Source organism: Lissotriton vulgaris, chromosome 11 (genome assembly GCF_964263255.1).
Source record: "Lissotriton vulgaris chromosome 11, aLisVul1.2, whole genome shotgun sequence".
Classification (NCBI taxonomy): domain Eukaryota; kingdom Metazoa; phylum Chordata; class Amphibia; order Caudata; family Salamandridae; genus Lissotriton; species Lissotriton vulgaris.
Window position 1 is genome coordinate 470,924,762 of NC_141699.1, and position 17,067 is coordinate 470,941,828.

The window sequence follows — 17,067 nt, forward strand, 5'->3', positions numbered from 1 at the left end:
CTGCAGCCCCTGGTAGGCCTTGGATGCACCTATGCCCTGGGCACCTATAGTGCTCTGTACAGGGGCTGATAAGGTGACCCAAGCCAATCTAGTTATGTACCTAGGGTACATGGAATCCATTTTACAGAGAGAGCAGATAGCCTGGGGCCCTGATTAGCAGGGAACCAGGCCAACTAAGTCCAAAACCAGCTAAACACAAGGCAAAAAATCTGGGGTAACCATAGTCAGGTAGCCACCTTCCTACAATTGGTCTGTAGCTGGGTCTGTAGAGTTGAAATGTACAGGCCATGTGTTGTTATTGGTCTGTAGCTGGGTCTGTACTGTGTTTCTGTTTTTAGGCCATATGTTGTCATTGGTCTGTAGCTGGGTCTGTAGAGTTGAAGTATACAGGCCATGTGTTGTCATTGGTCTGTAGCTGGGTCTGTACTGTGTTTCTGTTTGCAGGCCATGTGTTGTCATTGGTCTGTAGCTGGGTCTGTACTGTGTTTCTGTTTGCAGGCCATGTGTTGTCATTGGTCTGTAGCTGGGTCTGTAGAGTTGAAGTGTACAGGCCATGTGTTGTCATTTGTCTGTAGCTGGGTCTGTACTGTGTTTCTGTTTGCAGGCCATGTATTGTCATTGGTCTGTAGCTGGGTCTGTAGAGTTGAAGTGTACAGGCCATGTGTTGTCATTGGCCTCTAGCTGGGTCTGTAGAGTTGAAGTGTACAGGCCATGTGTTGTCATTGGTCTGTAGCTGGGTCTGTACTGTGTTTCTGTTTGCAGGCCATGTGTTGTCATTGGTCTGTAGCTGGGCCTGTACTGTGTTTCTGTTTGCAGGCCATGTGTTGTCATTGGTCTGTAGCTGGGTCTGTATTGTGTTTCTGTTTGCATGCCATGTGTTGTCATTGGTCTGTAGCTGGGTCTGTACTGTGTTTCTGTTTGCAGGCCATGTGTTGTCATTGGTCTGTAGCTGGGTCTGTAGAGTTGAAGTGTACAGGTCATGTGTTGTCATTGGTCTGTAGCTGGGTCTTTACTGTGTTTCTGTTTGCAGGCCTTGTGTTGTCATTGGTCTGTAGCTGGGTCTGTACTGTGTTTCTGTTTGCAGGCCATGTGTTGTCATTGGTCTGTACTGTGTTTCTGTTTGCAGCTGGGTACACTTGAAGTGTACATACCATGTGTTGTCATTGGTCTGTAGCTGGGTCTGTAGAGTTGAAGTGTACATACCATATGTTGTCATTGGTATGTAGCTGGGTCTGTAGAGTTGAAGTGTACAGGCCATGTGTTGTCATTGGTCTGTAGCTGAGTCTGTAGAGTTGAAGTGTACAGGCCATGTGTTGTCATTGGTCTGTAGCTGAGTCTGTAGAGTTGAAGTGTACAGGCCATGTGTTGTCATTGGTCTGTAGCTGGGTCTGTAGAGTTGAAGTGTACAGGCCACGTGTTGTCATTGGTCTGTAGCTGGGTCTGTATTGTGTTTCTGTTTGCAGGCCATGTGTTGTCATTGGTCTGTAGCTGGGTCTGTAGAGTTGAAGTGTACATACCATGTGTTGTCATTGGTCTGTAGCTGGGTCTGTAGAGTTGAAGTGTACATACCATGTGTTGTCATTGGTCTGTAGCTGTGTCTGTAGAGTTGAAGTGTACAGGCCATGTGTTGTCATTGGTCTGTAGCTGAGTCTGTAGAGTTGACGTATTCAGGCAATGTGTTGTCATTGGTGTGTAGCTGGGTCTGTATTGTGTTTCTGTTTGCAGGCCATGTATTGTCATTGGTCTGTACCTGGGTCTGTACTGTGTTTCTGTTTGCAGGCCATGTGTTGTCATTGGTCTGTAGCAGAGTCTGTAGAGTTGAAGTGTACAGGCCATGTGTTGTCATTGGTGTGTAGCTGGGTCTGTATTGTGTTTCTGTTTGCAGGCCATGTGTTGTCATTGGTCTGTAGCTGGGTCTGTAGAGTTGGAGTGTACAGGCTATGTGTTGTCATTGGTCTGTAGCTGGGTCTGTAGAGTTGAAGTGTACAGGCCATGTGTTGTCATTGGTCTGTAGCTGGGTCTGTACTGTGTTTCTGTTTGCAGGCCATGTGTTGTCATTGGTCTGTAGATGGGTCTGTAGAGTTGAAGTGTACAGGCCATGTGTTGGCATTGGTCTGAAGCTGGGTCTGTACTGTGTTTCTGTTTGCAGGCCATGTGTTGTCATTGGTCTGTAGCTGGGTCTGTAGAGCTGTAGTGTACATGCCATGTGTTGTCATTGGTCTGTAGCTGGGTCTGTACTGTGTTTCTGTTTGCAGGCCATGTATTGTCATTGGTCTGTAGCTGGGTCTGTACTGTGTTTCTGTTTGCAGGCCATGTGTTGTCATTGGTCTGTAGCTGTGTCTGTAGAGTTGAAGTGTACAGGCCATGTGTTGTCATTGGTCTGTAGCTGGGTCTGTACTGTGTTTCTGTTTGCAGGCCATGTGTTGTCATTGGTCTGTAGCTGGGTCTGTAGAGTTGCAGTGTACAGGCCATGTGTTGTCATTGGTCCGTAGCTGGGTCTGAACTGAATTCTGTTTGCAGGCCATGTGTTGTCATTGGTCTGTAGCTGGGTCTGTAGAGTTGAAGTGTACAGGCCTTGTGTTGTCATTGGTCTGTAGCTGGGTCTGTAGAGTTGAAGTGTACAGGCCATGTGTTGGCATTGGTCTGAAGCTGGGTCTGTACTGTGTTTCTGTTTGCAGGCCATGTGTTGTCATTGGTCTGTAGCTGGGTCTGTACTGTGTTTCTGTTTGCAGGCCATGTGTTGTCATTGGTCTGTAGCTGTGTCTGTAGAGTTGAAGTGTACAGGCCATGTGTTGTCATTGGTCTGTAGCTGGGTCTGTACTGTGTTTCTGTTTGCAGGCCATGTGTTGTCATTGGTCTGTAGCTGGGTCTGTAGAGTTGCAGTGTACAGGCCATGTGTTGTCATTGGTCCGTAGCTGGGTCTGAACTGAATTCTGTTTGCAGGCCATGTGTTGTCATTGGTCTGTAGCTGGGTCTGTAGAGTTGAAGTGTACAGGCCTTGTGTTGTCATTGGTCTGTAGCTGGGTCTGTAGAGTTGAAGTGTACAGGCCATGTGTTGTCATTGGTCTGTAGCTGGGTCTGTACTGTGTTTCTGTTTGCAGGCCATGTGTTGTCATTGGTCTGAAGCTGGGTCTGTACTGTGTTTCTGTTTGCAGGCCATGTGTTGTCATTGGTCTGTAGCTGGGTCTGTAGAGCTGAAGTGTACATGCCATGTGTTGTCTTTGGTCTGTAGCTGGGTCTGTACTGTGTTTCTGGTTGCAGGCCATGTATTGTCATTGGTCTGTAGCTGGGTCTGTACTGTGTTTCTGTTTGCAGGCCATGTGTTGTCATTGGTCTGTAGCTGAGTCTGTAGAGTTGAAGTGTACATACCATGTGTTGTCATTGGTGTGTAGCTGGGTCTGGATTGTGTTTCTGTTTGAAGGCCATGTGTTGTCATTGGTCTGTAGCTGGGTCTGTAGAGTTGAAGTGTACATACCATGTGTTGTTATTGGTCTGTAGCTGGGTCTGTAGAGTTGAAGTGTACAGGCCTTGTGTTGTCATTGGTCTGTAGCTGAGTCTGTAGAGTTGAAGAATTCAGGCAATGTGTTGTCATTGGTCTGTAGCTGGGTCTGTACTGTGTTTCTGTTTTTAGGCCATGTGTTGTCATTGGTCTGTAGCTGGGTCTGTAGAGTTGAAGTGTACAGGCCATGTGTTGTCATTGGTCTGTAGCTGGGTCTGTACTGTGTTTCTGTTTGCAGGCCATGTGGTGTCATTGGTCTGTAGCTGGGTCTGTAGAGTTGAAGTGTACAGGCCATGTGTTGTCATTGGTCTGTAGCCGGGTCTGTACTGTGTTTCTGTTTGCAGGCCATGTGTTGTCATTGGTGTGTAGCTGGGTCTGTAGAGTTGAATTGTACAGGCCATGTGTTGTCATTGGTCTGTAGCTGGGTCTGTACTGTGTTTCTCTTTGCAGGCCATGTGTTGTCATTGGTCTGTAGCTGGGTCTGTACTGTGTTTCTGTTTGCAGGCCATGTGTTGTCATTGGTGTGTAGCTGGGTCTGTAGAGTTGAATTGTACAGGCCATGTGTTGTCATTGGTCTGTAGCCGGGTCTGTACTGTGTTTCTGTTTGCAGGCCATGTGTTGTCATTGGTGTGTAGCTGGGTCTGTAGAGTTGAATTGTACAGGCCATGTGTTGTCATTGGTCTGTAGCTGGGTCTGTACTGTGTTTCTGTTTGCAGGCCATGTGTTGTCATTGGTCTGAAGCTGGGTCTGTACTGTGTTTCTGTTTGCAGGCCATGTGTTGTCATTGGTCTGTAGCTGGGTCTGCACTGTGTTTCTGTTTGCAGGCCATGTGTTGTCATTGGTGTGTAGCTGGGTCTGTAGAGTTGAAGTGTACAGGCCATGTGTTGTCATTGGTCTGTAGCTGGGTCTGTAGAGTTGAAGTGTCCAGGCCATGTGTTGTAATTGGTCTGTAGCTGGGTCTGTACTGTGCTTCTGTTTGCAGGCCATGTGTTGTCATTGGTCTGTAGATGGGTCTGTAGAGTTGAAGTGTACAGGCCATGTGTTGTCATTGGTCTGTAACTGGGTTTGTACTGTGTTTCTGTTTGCAGGCCATGTGTTGTCATTGGTCTGTAGCTGGGGCTGTACTGTGTTTCTGTTTGCAGGCCATGTGTTGTCATTGGTCTGTAGCTGGGTCTGTAGAGTTGAGGTGTACAGGCCATGTGTTGTCATTGGTCTGTAGCTGGGTCTCTAGAGTTGAAGTGTACAGGCCATGTGTTGTTATTGGTCTGTAGCTGGGTCTGTAGAGTTGAAGTGTACAGGCCATGTGTTGTCATTGGTCTGTAGCTGGGTCTGTACTGTGTTTCTGTTTGCAGCCCATGTGTTGTCATTGGTCTGTAGCTGGGTCTGTAGAGTTAAAGTGTATAGGCCATGTGTTGTCATTGGTCTGTAGCTGGGTCTGTACTGTGTTTCTGTTTGCAGGCCATGTGTTGTCACTGGTCTGTAGCTGGGTATGTAGAGTTGAAGCGTACAGGCCATATGTTGTCATTGGTCTGTAGCTGGGTCTGTAGAGTTGAAGTGTACAGGCCATGTGTTGTCATTGGCCTGTAGCTGGGTCTGTACTGTGTTTCTGTTTGCAGGCCATGTGTTGTCATTGGTCTGTAGCTGGGTCTGTACTGTATTTCCGTTTGCAGGCCATGTGTTGTTATTAGTCTGTAGCTGGGTCTGTACTGTGTTTCTGTTTGCAGGCCATGTGTTGTCATTGGTCTGTAGCTGGGTCTGTAGAGTTGAAGTGTACAGGCCATGTCATGTCATTGGTCTGTAGCTGGGTCTGTAGAGTTGAAGTGTACAGGCCATGTGTTGTCATTGGTCTGTAGCTGGGTCTGTAGAGTTGAAGTGTACAGGCCATGTGTTGTCATTGGTCTGTAGCTGGGTCTGTAGAGTTGAAGTGTACAGGCCATGTGTTGTCATTGGTGTGTAGCTGGGTCTGTACTGTGTTTCTGTTTGCAGGCCATGTGTTGTCATTGGTCTGTAGCTGGGTCTGTACTGTGTTTCTCTTTGCAGGCCATGTGTTGTCATTGGTCTGTATCTGAGTCTGTAGAGTTGAAGTGTACAGGCCATGTGTTGTCATTGGTCTGTAGCTGGGTCTGTAGAGTTGACGTGTACAGGTCATGTGTTGTCATTGGTCTGTAGCTGGGTCTGTACTGTGTTTCTGTTTGCAGGCCATGTGTTGTCATTGGTTTGTAGCTGGGTCTGTAGAGTTGAAGTGTACAGGCCATGTGTTGTCATTGGTGTGAGAAGTTGGCCTGATAGGTAGTGTTTCCAATTCTGGAACCACTTGGTATCAGTCCAAACAAACTCCAAAGATGTCTGGTTGTAAGTCAACCTTGTTAGTCAAGCTATCCTAGAGGTAGCATGGACTAAGCAGCCTTAAAGACTTAACTTAAGAGGTCGTGTTAAGCGAGCTGTTTTACCACATACAATCCTGTAATCAAATGAAAGTACACCACACAAGTATATATTATAAAAATATATGTATTTATTTCTAAATTACTCCCCAGTACTCTTTATGAGGAAAGGGGCACAAGCGTTAAATCAAAAGCACAGTATAACATACAAAGTTGCACAATTTTGGATAAGGGCCGGTGGCCACTCAAACCATATACTAAGAAAGTGGTATAAGAGATACCAATCGAACAGTGGTTAGGCCTAGGGCCTAGAGAATCGCTGGGAGCAGTCAGGACTAGAAATGCTGAAGTCGGGAGTAGCCCACAGGATGCGGGTGCAGCACGGAAAGTGCGGCTTGCACCAATGCAATGTCAATGGTGCGTAAAAGTTACACAAAGTGAATTAAAAGATACTTCCGCTGAACCTAGAGGAACAAAACTTTAGACACAGACCCTAGAGGTGTGTACCAGTGTAGGAACACCGGCGTTGCAATGTTACCTCACCCACAGGCCGTGGGTGCACAGGGTCGAAGTGGCGTCGGGTTTTGACACGCAGGCTCTTGGTGCTTGGAGCTGTTGAAGCTGCAGGCGATGTGAAGCAGAAGTGTCCGGTGCGATCCAAGGGTGGATCGAAGTAGAAAAGTACCTGAAAGCAGAGGGGACAGAGTCTGGGTCACTCAGCAGTGACCAGGGTGGAACCAGGACGGAACCAGGCAATGTCGGGCGCAATCAGGTGGTTGTCGATAGGCTTCTCTCCGCTGTCACGTGGGCTCTGGGGCATCTGCGACGTCCAGGAGCAGGTCACGATCTGTCCCACGAAGGCTCTCGCCGTCAGCACCGTCGCCTGGCAAGTGACCGGGCCAACGCGTCGAGCCAACACAAGCAGAAGGGCCCCACGCAGCACTCGTCGAGTGTGGAGGGGGTAGCTTTGGTGCAAGTGGAGCTCGTGGTTGGGGCTTCTCAAACCCCGGTGTACAGCTTCGAGGGTCACTCGTGGGCTGCACGGTCAGCGTCTCGTGGCCTTTTCAAGATGGCGTGCCCCATGCTTCCGGTCGCCTCCACTGGTCTCAGCTCTGCAGGGACTGTGGATCGGGCAGGGAGAAAGCAGGCAAGCTTGATCTCGTCGATCTCTGTCGCTCGAGTTCCGGCGGGAACTGCAACAAAGCAAGGGTCGAGGGCTGGATGTTGCCTGTTTGCACAGGGTGGTCACTCCTTGACCACAAGGGAGATTCTTCAGTCTTCTATGTTGAGTAGAATGTCGAAGGGTCCAGAATTTGTTTCTTATGTTTCTTCAGGATGATCTGAGTTGCATTGGCACTGCTCCCACTCTTATTCGAATCTGGTGGGCTGGACATCCTGCTAGGTCCCCTCCTATGGGTGGGACCCAGGAAGGGGGTGGTTACACCCCTTTCCTTTGATCCATGCCGCGCTGGGACTGGGGCTGGACGGCCCCAGAACCGGTTTGGCCGGATTATGCAAGGGGCAGCCTTGTGCTCCCCAGGCAGTGTCTGGTTTCTTTGAAACCTCCCTACTACAATCCACTATCTCCTGTCTGGGGTGGTTTGACACCGCCCTGCGACAGGAAACTCTTTGTCCAGGCCACCATATGCTGAGTTTCGGTCAGCAGCAGGAGGCCAGACCCGTGTCTGTGGCAGAGGCATCCATTTTGTGGATCTGAGGCTCATTTTAAATCAACCGCTTTTCAGTAAAGTAACATGTCTTATCCCTCTAGAAGGGTGGAATGCTACCCCCGTCGCCAGAACTGGCGAGGGGGTAGTATTCCAATTCGTATGACACCTTACACGACATGTTTTGATAAAGCCAAACCAAAGTTGCTATATAACCGCGAGGATTATAAGGCGCTTAAGAGTATATGGTATGGCATTATCCCGGATCAGCTTAGGGAGTTGTTCCTGACAGCTGCAGACAGGCTCAGCTCATGCCAGAGCTCCATCTCACATAAAACCACGCACTCTGCCTCCAGGATTGATGAGGCCTGCCATAGGAGTGGCTCACAGGTTTATATGTGTCCAGATAGGTTTAGATATAGGCATACTATATCTAAGCAAGGGGTGATTACACCACCTTGCCCCAGCTGAGTGATCAGCCAGTTGTGTCAATTTTAGATAGCCAGCCAGGGGTGGCAAAAGATATGCTGCAGCCCCTGGTAGGCCTTGGATGCACCTATGCCCTGGGCACCTATAGTGCTCTGTACAGGGGCTGATAAGGTGACCCAAGCCAATCTAGTTATGTACCTAGGGTACATGGAATCCATTTTACAGAGAGAGCAGATAGCCTGGGGCCCTGATTAGCAGGGAACCAGGCCAACTAAGTCGAAAACCAGCTAAACACAAGGCAAAAAATCTGGGGTAACCATAGTCAGGTAGCCACCTTCCTACAATTGGTCTGTAGCTGGGTCTGTAGAGTTGAAATGTACAGGCCATGTGTTGTTATTGGTCTGTAGCTGGGTCTGTACTGTGTTTCTGTTTTTAGGCCATATGTTGTCATTGGTCTGTAGCTGGGTCTGTAGAGTTGAAGTATACAGGCCATGTGTTGTCATTGGTCTGTAGCTGGGTCTGTACTGTGTTTCTGTTTGCAGGCCATGTGTTGTCATTGGTCTGTAGCTGGGTCTGTACTGTGTTTCTGTTTGCAGGCCATGTGTTGTCATTGGTCTGTAGCTGGGTCTGTAGAGTTGAAGTGTACAGGCCATGTGTTGTCATTTGTCTGTAGCTAGGTCTGTACTGTGTTTCTGTTTGCAGGCCATGTATTGTCATTGGTCTGTAGCTGGGTCTGTAGAGTTGAAGTGTACAGGCCATGTGTTGTCATTGGCCTCTAGCTGGGTCTGTAGAGTTGAAGTGTACAGGCCATGTGTTGTCATTGGTCTGTAGCTGGGTCTGTACTGTGTTTCTGTTTGCAGGCCATGTGTTGTCATTGGTCTGTAGCTGGGCCTGTACTGTGTTTCTGTTTGCAGGCCATGTGTTGTCATTGGTCTGTAGCTGGGTCTGTATTGTGTTTCTGTTTGCATGCCATGTGTTGTCATTGGTCTGTAGCTGGGTCTGTACTGTGTTTCTGTTTGCAGGCCATGTGTTGTCATTGGTCTGTAGCTGGGTCTGTAGAGTTGAAGTGTACAGGTCATGTGTTGTCATTGGTCTGTAGCTGGGTCTTTACTGTGTTTCTGTTTGCAGGCCTTGTGTTGTCATTGGTCTGTAGCTGGGTCTGTACTGTGTTTCTGTTTGCAGGCCATGTGTTGTCATTGGTCTGTACTGTGTTTCTGTTTGCAGCTGGGTACACTTGAAGTGTACATACCATGTGTTGTCATTGGTCTGTAGCTGGGTCTGTAGAGTTGAAGTGTACATACCATATGTTGTCATTGGTATGTAGCTGGGTCTGTAGAGTTGAAGTGTACAGGCCATGTGTTGTCATTGGTCTGTAGCTGAGTCTGTAGAGTTGAAGTGTACAGGCCATGTGTTGTCATTGGTCTGTAGCTGAGTCTGTAGAGTTGAAGTGTACAGGCCATGTGTTGTCATTGGTCTGTAGCTGGGTCTGTAGAGTTGAAGTGTACAGGCCACGTGTTGTCATTGGTCTGTAGCTGGGTCTGTATTGTGTTTCTGTTTGCAGGCCATGTGTTGTCATTGGTCTGTAGCTGGGTTTGTAGAGTTGAAGTGTACATACCATGTGTTGTCATTGGTCTGTAGCTGGGTCTGTAAAGTTGAAGTGTACATACCATGTGTTGTCATTGGTCTGTAGCTGTGTCTGTAGAGTTGAAGTGTACAGGCCATGTGTTGTCATTGGTCTGTAGCTGAGTCTGTAGAGTTGACATATTCAGGCAATGTGTTGTCATTGGTGTGTAGCTGGGTCTGTATTGTGTTTCTGTTTGCAGGCCATGTATTGTCATTGGTCTGTACCTGGGTCTGTACTGTGTTTCTGTTTGCAGGCCATGTGTTGTCATTGGTCTGTAGCTGAGTCTGTAGAGTTGAAGTGTACAGGCCATGTGTTGTCATTGGTGTGTAGCTGGGTCTGTATTGTGTTTCTGTTTGCAGGCCATGTGTTGTCATTGGTCTGTAGCTGGGTCTGTAGAGTTGGAGTGTACAGGCTATGTGTTGTCATTGGTCTGTAGAGTTGAAGTGTACAGGCCATGTGTTGTCATTGGTCTGTAGCTGGGTCTGTACTGTGTTTCTGTTTGCAGGCCATGTGTTGTCATTGGTCTGTAGATGGGTCTGTAGAGTTGAAGTGTACAGGCCATGTGTTGGCATTGGTCTGAAGCTGGGTCTGTACTGTGTTTCTGTTTGCAGGCCATGTGTTGTCATTGGTCTGTAGCTGGGTCTGTAGAGCTGTAGTGTACATGCCATATGTTGTCATTGGTCTGTAGCTGGGTCTGTACTGTGTTTCTGTTTGCAGGCCATGTATTGTCATTGGTCTGTAGCTGGGTCTGTACTGTGTTTCTGTTTGCAGGCCATGTGTTGTCATTGGTCTGTAGCTGTGTCTGTAGAGTTGAAGTGTACAGGCCATGTGTTGTCATTGGTCTGTAGCTGGGTCTGTACTGTGTTTCTGTTTGCAGGCCATGTGTTGTCATTGGTCTGTAGCTGGGTCTGTAGAGTTGCAGTGTACAGGCCATGTGTTGTCATTGGTCCGTAGCTGGGTCTGAACTGAATTCTGTTTGCAGGCCATGTGTTGTCATTGGTCTGTAGCTGGGTCTGTAGAGTTGAAGTGTACAGGCCTTGTGTTGTCATTGGTCTGTAGCTGGGTCTGTAGAGTTGAAGTGTACAGGCCATGTGTTGTCATTGGTCTGTAGCTGGGTCTGTACTGTGTTTCTGTTTGCAGGCCATGTGTTGTCATTGGTCTGAAGCTGGGTCTGTACTGTGTTTCTGTTTGCAGGCCATGTGTTGTCATTGGTCTGTAGCTGGGTCTGTAGAGCTGAAGTGTACATGCCATGTGTTGTCATTGGTCTGTAGCTGGGTCTGTACTGTGTTTCTGTTTGCAGGCCATGTATTGTCATTGGTCTGTAGCTGGGTCTGTACTGTGTTTCTGTTTGCAGGCCATGTGTTGTCATTGGTCTGTAGCTGAGTCTGTAGAGTTGAAGTGTACATACCATGTGTTGTCATTGGTGTGTAGCTGGGTCTGGATTGTGTTTCTGTTTGCAGGCCATGTGTTGTCATTGGTCTGTAGCTGGGTCTGTAGAGTTGAAGTGTACATACCATGTGTTGTTATTGGTCTGTAGCTGGGTCTATAGAGTTGAAGTGTACAGGCCTTGTGTTGTCATTGGTCTGTAGCTGAGTCTGTAGAGTTGAAGAATTCAGGCAATGTGTTGTCATTGGTCTGTAGCTGGGTCTGTACTGTGTTTATGTTTTTAGGCCATGTGTTGTCATTGGTCTGTAGCTGGGTCTGTAGAGTTGAAGTGTACAGGCCATGTGTTGTCATTGGTCTGTAGCTGGGTCTGTACTGTGTTTCTGTTTGCAGGCCATGTGGTGTCATTGGTCTGTAGCTGGGTCTGTAGAGTTGAATTGTACAGGCCATGTGTTGTCATTGGTCTGTAGCTGGGTCTGTACTGTGTTTCTGTTTGCAGGCCATGTTTTGTCATTGGTCTGTAGCTGGGTCTGTACTGTGTTTCTGTTTGCAGGCCATGTGTTGTCATTGGTCTGTAGCTGGGTCTGTAGAGTTGCAGTGTACAGGCCATGTGTTGTCATTGGTCTGTAGCTGGGTCTGTACTGTGTTTCTGTTTGCAGGCCATGTGTTGTCATTGGTCTGTAGCTGGGTCTGTACTGTGTTTCTATTTGCAGGCCATGTGTTGTCATTGGTCTGTAGCTGGGCCTGTACTGTGTTTCTCTTTGCAGGCCATGTGTTGTCATTGGTCTGTAGCTGGGTCTGTACTGTGTTTCTGTTTGCAGGCCATGTGTTGTCATTGGTCTGTAGCTGGGTCTGTACTGTGTTTCTGTTTGCAGGCCATGTATTGTCATTGGTCTGTACCTGGGTCTGTACTGTGTTTCTGTTTGCAGGCCATGTGTTGTCATTGGTCTGTAGCTGAGTGTGTAGAGTTGAAGTGTACAGGCCATGTGTTGTCATTGGTGTGTAGCTGGGTCTGTATTGTGTTTCTGTTTGCAGGCCATGTGTTGTCATTGGTCTGTAGCTGGGTCTGTAGAGTTGGAGTGTACAGGCTATGTGTTGTCATTGGTCTGTAGCTGGGTCTGTAGAGTTGAAGTGTACAGGCCATGTGTTGTCATTGGTCTGTAGCTGGGTCTGTACTGTGTTTCTGTTTGCAGGCCATGTGTTGTCATTGGTCTGTAGATGGGTCTGTACTGTGTTTATGTTTGCAGGCCATGTGTTGTCATTGGTCTGTAGCTGGGTCTGTAGAGTTGAAGTGTACAGGCCTTGTGTTGTCATTGGTCTGTAGCTGGGTCTGTAGAGTTGAAGTGTACAGGCCATGTGTTGTCATTGGTCTGTAGCTGAGTCTGTAGAGTTGACGTATTCAGGCAATGTGTTGTCATTGGTCTGTAGCTGAATCTGTAGAGTTGATGTGTACAGGCCATGTGTTGTCATTGGTCTGTAGCTGGGTCTGTACTGTGTTTCTGTTTGCAGGCCATGTGTTGTCATTGGTCTGTAGCTGGGTCTGTAGAGTTGAAGTTTACAGGCCTTGTGTTGTCATTGGTCTGTAGCTGGGTCAGTAGAGTTGAAGTGTACAGGCCATGTGTTGTCATTGGTCTGTAGCTGGGTCTGTAGAGTTGGAGTGTTCAGGCCATGTGCTGTCATTGGTCTGTAGCTGGGTCTGTAGAGTTGCAGTGTACAGGCCATGTGTTGTCATTGGTCTGTAGCTGGGTCTGTACTGTGTTTCTGTTTGCAGGCCATGTGTTGTCATTGGTCTGTAGCTGGGTCTGTACTGTGTTTCTATTTGCAGGCCATGTGTTGTCATTGGTCTGTAGCTGGGTCTGTACTGTGTTTCTCTTTGCAGGCCATGTGTTGTCATTGGTCTGTAGTTGGGTCTGTACTGTGTTTCTCTTTGCAGGCCATGTGTTGTCATTGGTCTGTAGCTGGGTCTGTACTGTGTTTCTCTTTGCAGGCCATGTGTTGTCATTGGTCTGTAGCTGGACCTGTAGAGTTGAAGTGTACAGGCCATGTGTTGTCATTGGTCTGTAGCTGGGTCTGTAGAGTTGAAGTGTACAGGCCATGTGTTGTCATTGGTCTGTAGCTGGGTCTGTACTGTGTTTTTCTTTGTAGGCCATGTGTTGTCATTGGTCTGTAGTTGGGTCTGTAGAGCTGAAGTGTACAGGCCATGGCTTGTCATTGGTCTGTAGCTGGGTCTGTACTGTGTTTCTCTTTGCAGGCCATGTGTTGTCATTGGTCTGTAGCTTGGTCTGTACTCTGTTTCTCTTTGCAGGCCTTGTGTTGTCATTGGTCTGTAGCTGGGTCTGTAGAGTTGAAGTGTACAGGCCATGTGTTGTCATTGGTCTGTAGCTGGGTCTGTACTGTGTTTCTCTTTGCAGGCCATGTGTTGTCATTGGTCTGTAACTGGGTCTGTAGAGTTGAAGTGTACAGGCCATGTGTTGTCATTAGTCTGTAGCTGGGTCTGTACTGTGTTTCTCTTTGCAGGTCATGTGTTGTCATTGGTCTGTAGCTGGGTCTGTAGAGTTGAAGTGTACAGGCCATGTGTTGTCATTAGTCTGTAGCTGGGTCTGTAGAGTTGAAGTGTACAGGCCATGTGTTGTCATTGGTCTGTAGCTGGGTCTGTACCGTGTTTCTCTTTACAGGCCATGTGTTGTCATTGGTCTGTAGGCGGGTCTGTAGAGTTGAAGTGTAGAGGCCATGTGTTGTCATTAGTCTGTAGCTGGGACTGTAGAGTTGAAGTGTACAGGCCATGTGTTGTCATTGGTCTGTAGATGGGTCTGTAGAGTTGAAGTGTACAGGCCATGTGTTGTCATTGGTCTGTAGCTGGGTCTGTACTGTGTTTCTCTTTGCAGGCCATGTGTTGTCATTGGTCTGTAGCTGGGTCTGTAGAGTTGAAGTGTACAGGCCATGTGTTGTCATTGGTCTGTAGCTGGGTCTGTACTGTGTTTCTCTATGCAGGCCATGTGTTGTCATTGGTCTGTAGCTGGGTCTGTACTGTGTTTCTGTTTGCAGGCCATGTGTTGTCATTGGTCTGTAGCTGGGTCTGTACTGTGTTTCTGTTTGCAGGCCATGTGTTGCCATTGGTCTGTAGCTGGATCTGTAGAGGTGAAGTGTACAGGCCATGTGTTGTCATTGGTCTGTAGCTGGGTCTGTAGAGTTGAAGTGTACAGGCCATGTGTTGTCATTGATCTGTAGTTGGGTCTGTAGAGTTGAAGTGTATAGGCCATGTGTTGTCATTGGTCTGTAGCTGGGTCTGTACTGTGTTTCTGTTTGCAGGCCATGTGTTGTCATTGGTCTGTAGCTGGGTCTGTACTGTGTTTCTGTTTGCAGGCCATGTGCTGTCATTGGTCTGTAGCTGGGTCTGTAGAGTTGAAGTGTACAGGCCATGTGTTGTCATTGGTCTGTAGCTGGGTCTGTACTGTGTTTCTCTTTGCAGGCCATGTGTTGTCATTGGTCTGTAGCTGGGTCTGTAGAGTTGAAGTGTACAGGCCATGTGTTGTCATTGGTCTGTAGCTGGGTCTGTACTGTGTTTCTCTTTGCAGGCCATGTGTTGTCATTGGTCTGTAGCTGGGTCTGTAGAGTTGAAGTGTACAGGCCATGTGTTGTCATTGGTCTGTAGCTGGGTCTGTACTGTGTTTCTCTTTGCAGGCCATGTGTTGTCATTGGTCTGTAGCTGGGTCTGTAGAGTTGAAGTGTACAGGCCATGTGTTGTCATTGGTCTGTAGCTGGGTCTGTACTGTGTTTCTCTTTGCAGGCCATGTGTTGTCATTGGTCTGTAGCTGGGTCTGTAGAGTTGAAGTGTACAGGCCATGTAATGTCATTGGTCTGTAGCTGGGTCTGTAGAGTTGAAGTGTACAGGCCATGTGTTGTCATTGGTCTGTAGCTGGGTCTGTAGAGTTGAAGTGTACAGGCCATGTGTTGTCATTGGTCTGTAGTTGGGTCTGTACTGTGTTTCTCTTTGCAGGCCATGTGTTGTCATTGGTCTGTAGCTGGGTCTGTAGAGTTGAAGTGTACAGGCCATGTGTTGTCATTGGTCTGTAGCTGGGTCTGTACTGTGTTTCTCTATGCAGGCCATGTGTTGTCATTGGTCTGTAGCTGGGTCTGTCCTGTGTTTCTGTTTGCAGGCCATGTGTTGTCATTGGTCTGTAGCTGGGTCTGTACTGTTTTTCTGTTTGCAGGCCATGTGTTGTCATTGGTCTGTAGCTGGGTCTGTAGAGTTGAAGTGTACAGGCCATGTGTTGTCATTGGTCTGTAGCTGGGTCTGTAGAGTTGAAGTGTACAGGCCATGTGTTGTCATTGATCTGTAGCTGGGTCTGTAGAGTTGAAGTGTATAGGCCATGTGTTGTCATTGGTCTGTAGCTGGGTCTGTACTGTGTTTCTCTTTGCAGGCCATGTGTTGTCATTGGTCTGTAGCTGGGTCTGTACTGTCTTTCTCTTTGCAGGCCATGTGTTGTCATTGGTCTGTAGCTGGGTCTGTAGAGTTGAAGTGTACAGGCCATGTCATGTCATTGGTCTGTAGCTGGGTCTGTAGAGTTGAAGTGTACAGGCCATGTGTTGTCATTGGTCTGTAGCTGGGTCTGTAGAGTTGAAGTGTACAGGCCTTGTGTTGTCATTGGTCTGTAGCTGGGTCTGTAGAGTTGAAGTGTACAGGCCATGTGTTGTCATTGGTCTGTAGCTGAGTCTGTAGAGTTGACGTATTCAGGCAATGTGTTGTCATTGGTCTGTAGCTGAATCTGTAGAGTTGATGTGTACAGGCCATGTGTTGTCATTGGTCTGTAGCTGGGTCTGTACTGTGTTTCTGTTTGCAGGCCATGTGTTGTCATTGGTCTGTAGCTGGGTCTGTAGAGTTGAAGTTTACAGGCCTTGTGTTGTCATTGGTCTGTAGCTGGGTCAGTAGAGTTGAAGTGTACAGGCCATGTGTTGTCATTGGTCTGTAGCTGGGTCTGTAGAGTTGGAGTGTTCAGGCCATGTGCTGTCATTGGTCTGTAGCTGGGTCTGTAGAGTTGCAGTGTACAGGCCATGTGTTGTCATTGGTCTGTAGCTGGGTCTGTACTGTGTTTCTGTTTGCAGGCCATGTGTTGTCATTGGTCTGTAGCTGGGTCTGTACTGTGTTTCTATTTGCAGGCCATGTGTTGTCATTGGTCTGTAGCTGGGTCTGTACTGTGTTTCTCTTTGCAGGCCATGTGTTGTCATTGGTCTGTAGTTGGGTCTGTACTGTGTTTCTCTTTGCAGGCCATGTGTTGTCATTGGTCTGTAGCTGGGTCTGTACTGTGTTTCTCTTTGCAGGCCATGTGTTGTCATTGGTCTGTAGCTGGACCTGTAGAGTTGAAGTGTACAGGCCATGTGTTGTCATTGGTCTGTAGCTGGGTCTGTAGAGTTGAAGTGTACAGGCCATGTGTTGTCATTGGTCTGTAGCTGGGTCTGTACTGTGTTTTTCTTTGTAGGCCATGTGTTGTCATTGGTCTGTAGTTGGGTCTGTAGAGCTGAAGTGTACAGGCCATGGCTTGTCATTGGTCTGTAGCTGGGTCTGTACTGTGTTTCTCTTTGCAGGCCATGTGTTGTCATTGGTCTGTAGCTTGGTCTGTACTCTGTTTCTCTTTGCAGGCCTTGTGTTGTCATTGGTCTGTAGCTGGGTCTGTAGAGTTGAAGTGTACAGGCCATGTGTTGTCATTGGTCTGTAGCTGGGTCTGTACTGTGTTTCTCTTTGCAGGCCATGTGTTGTCATTGGTCTGTAACTGGGTCTGTAGAGTTGAAGTGTACAGGCCATGTGTTGTCATTAGTCTGTAGCTGGGTCTGTACTGTGTTTCTCTTTGCAGGTCATGTGTTGTCATTGGTCTGTAGCTGGGTCTGTAGAGTTGAAGTGTACAGGCCATGTGTTGTCATTAGTCTGTAGCTGGGTCTGTAGAGTTGAAGTGTACAGGCCATGTGTTGTCATTGGTCTGTAGCTGGGTCTGTACCGTGTTTCTCTTTACAGGCCATGTGTTGTCATTGGTCTGTAGGCGGGTCTGTAGAGTTGAAGTGTAGAGGCCATGTGTTGTCATTAGTCTG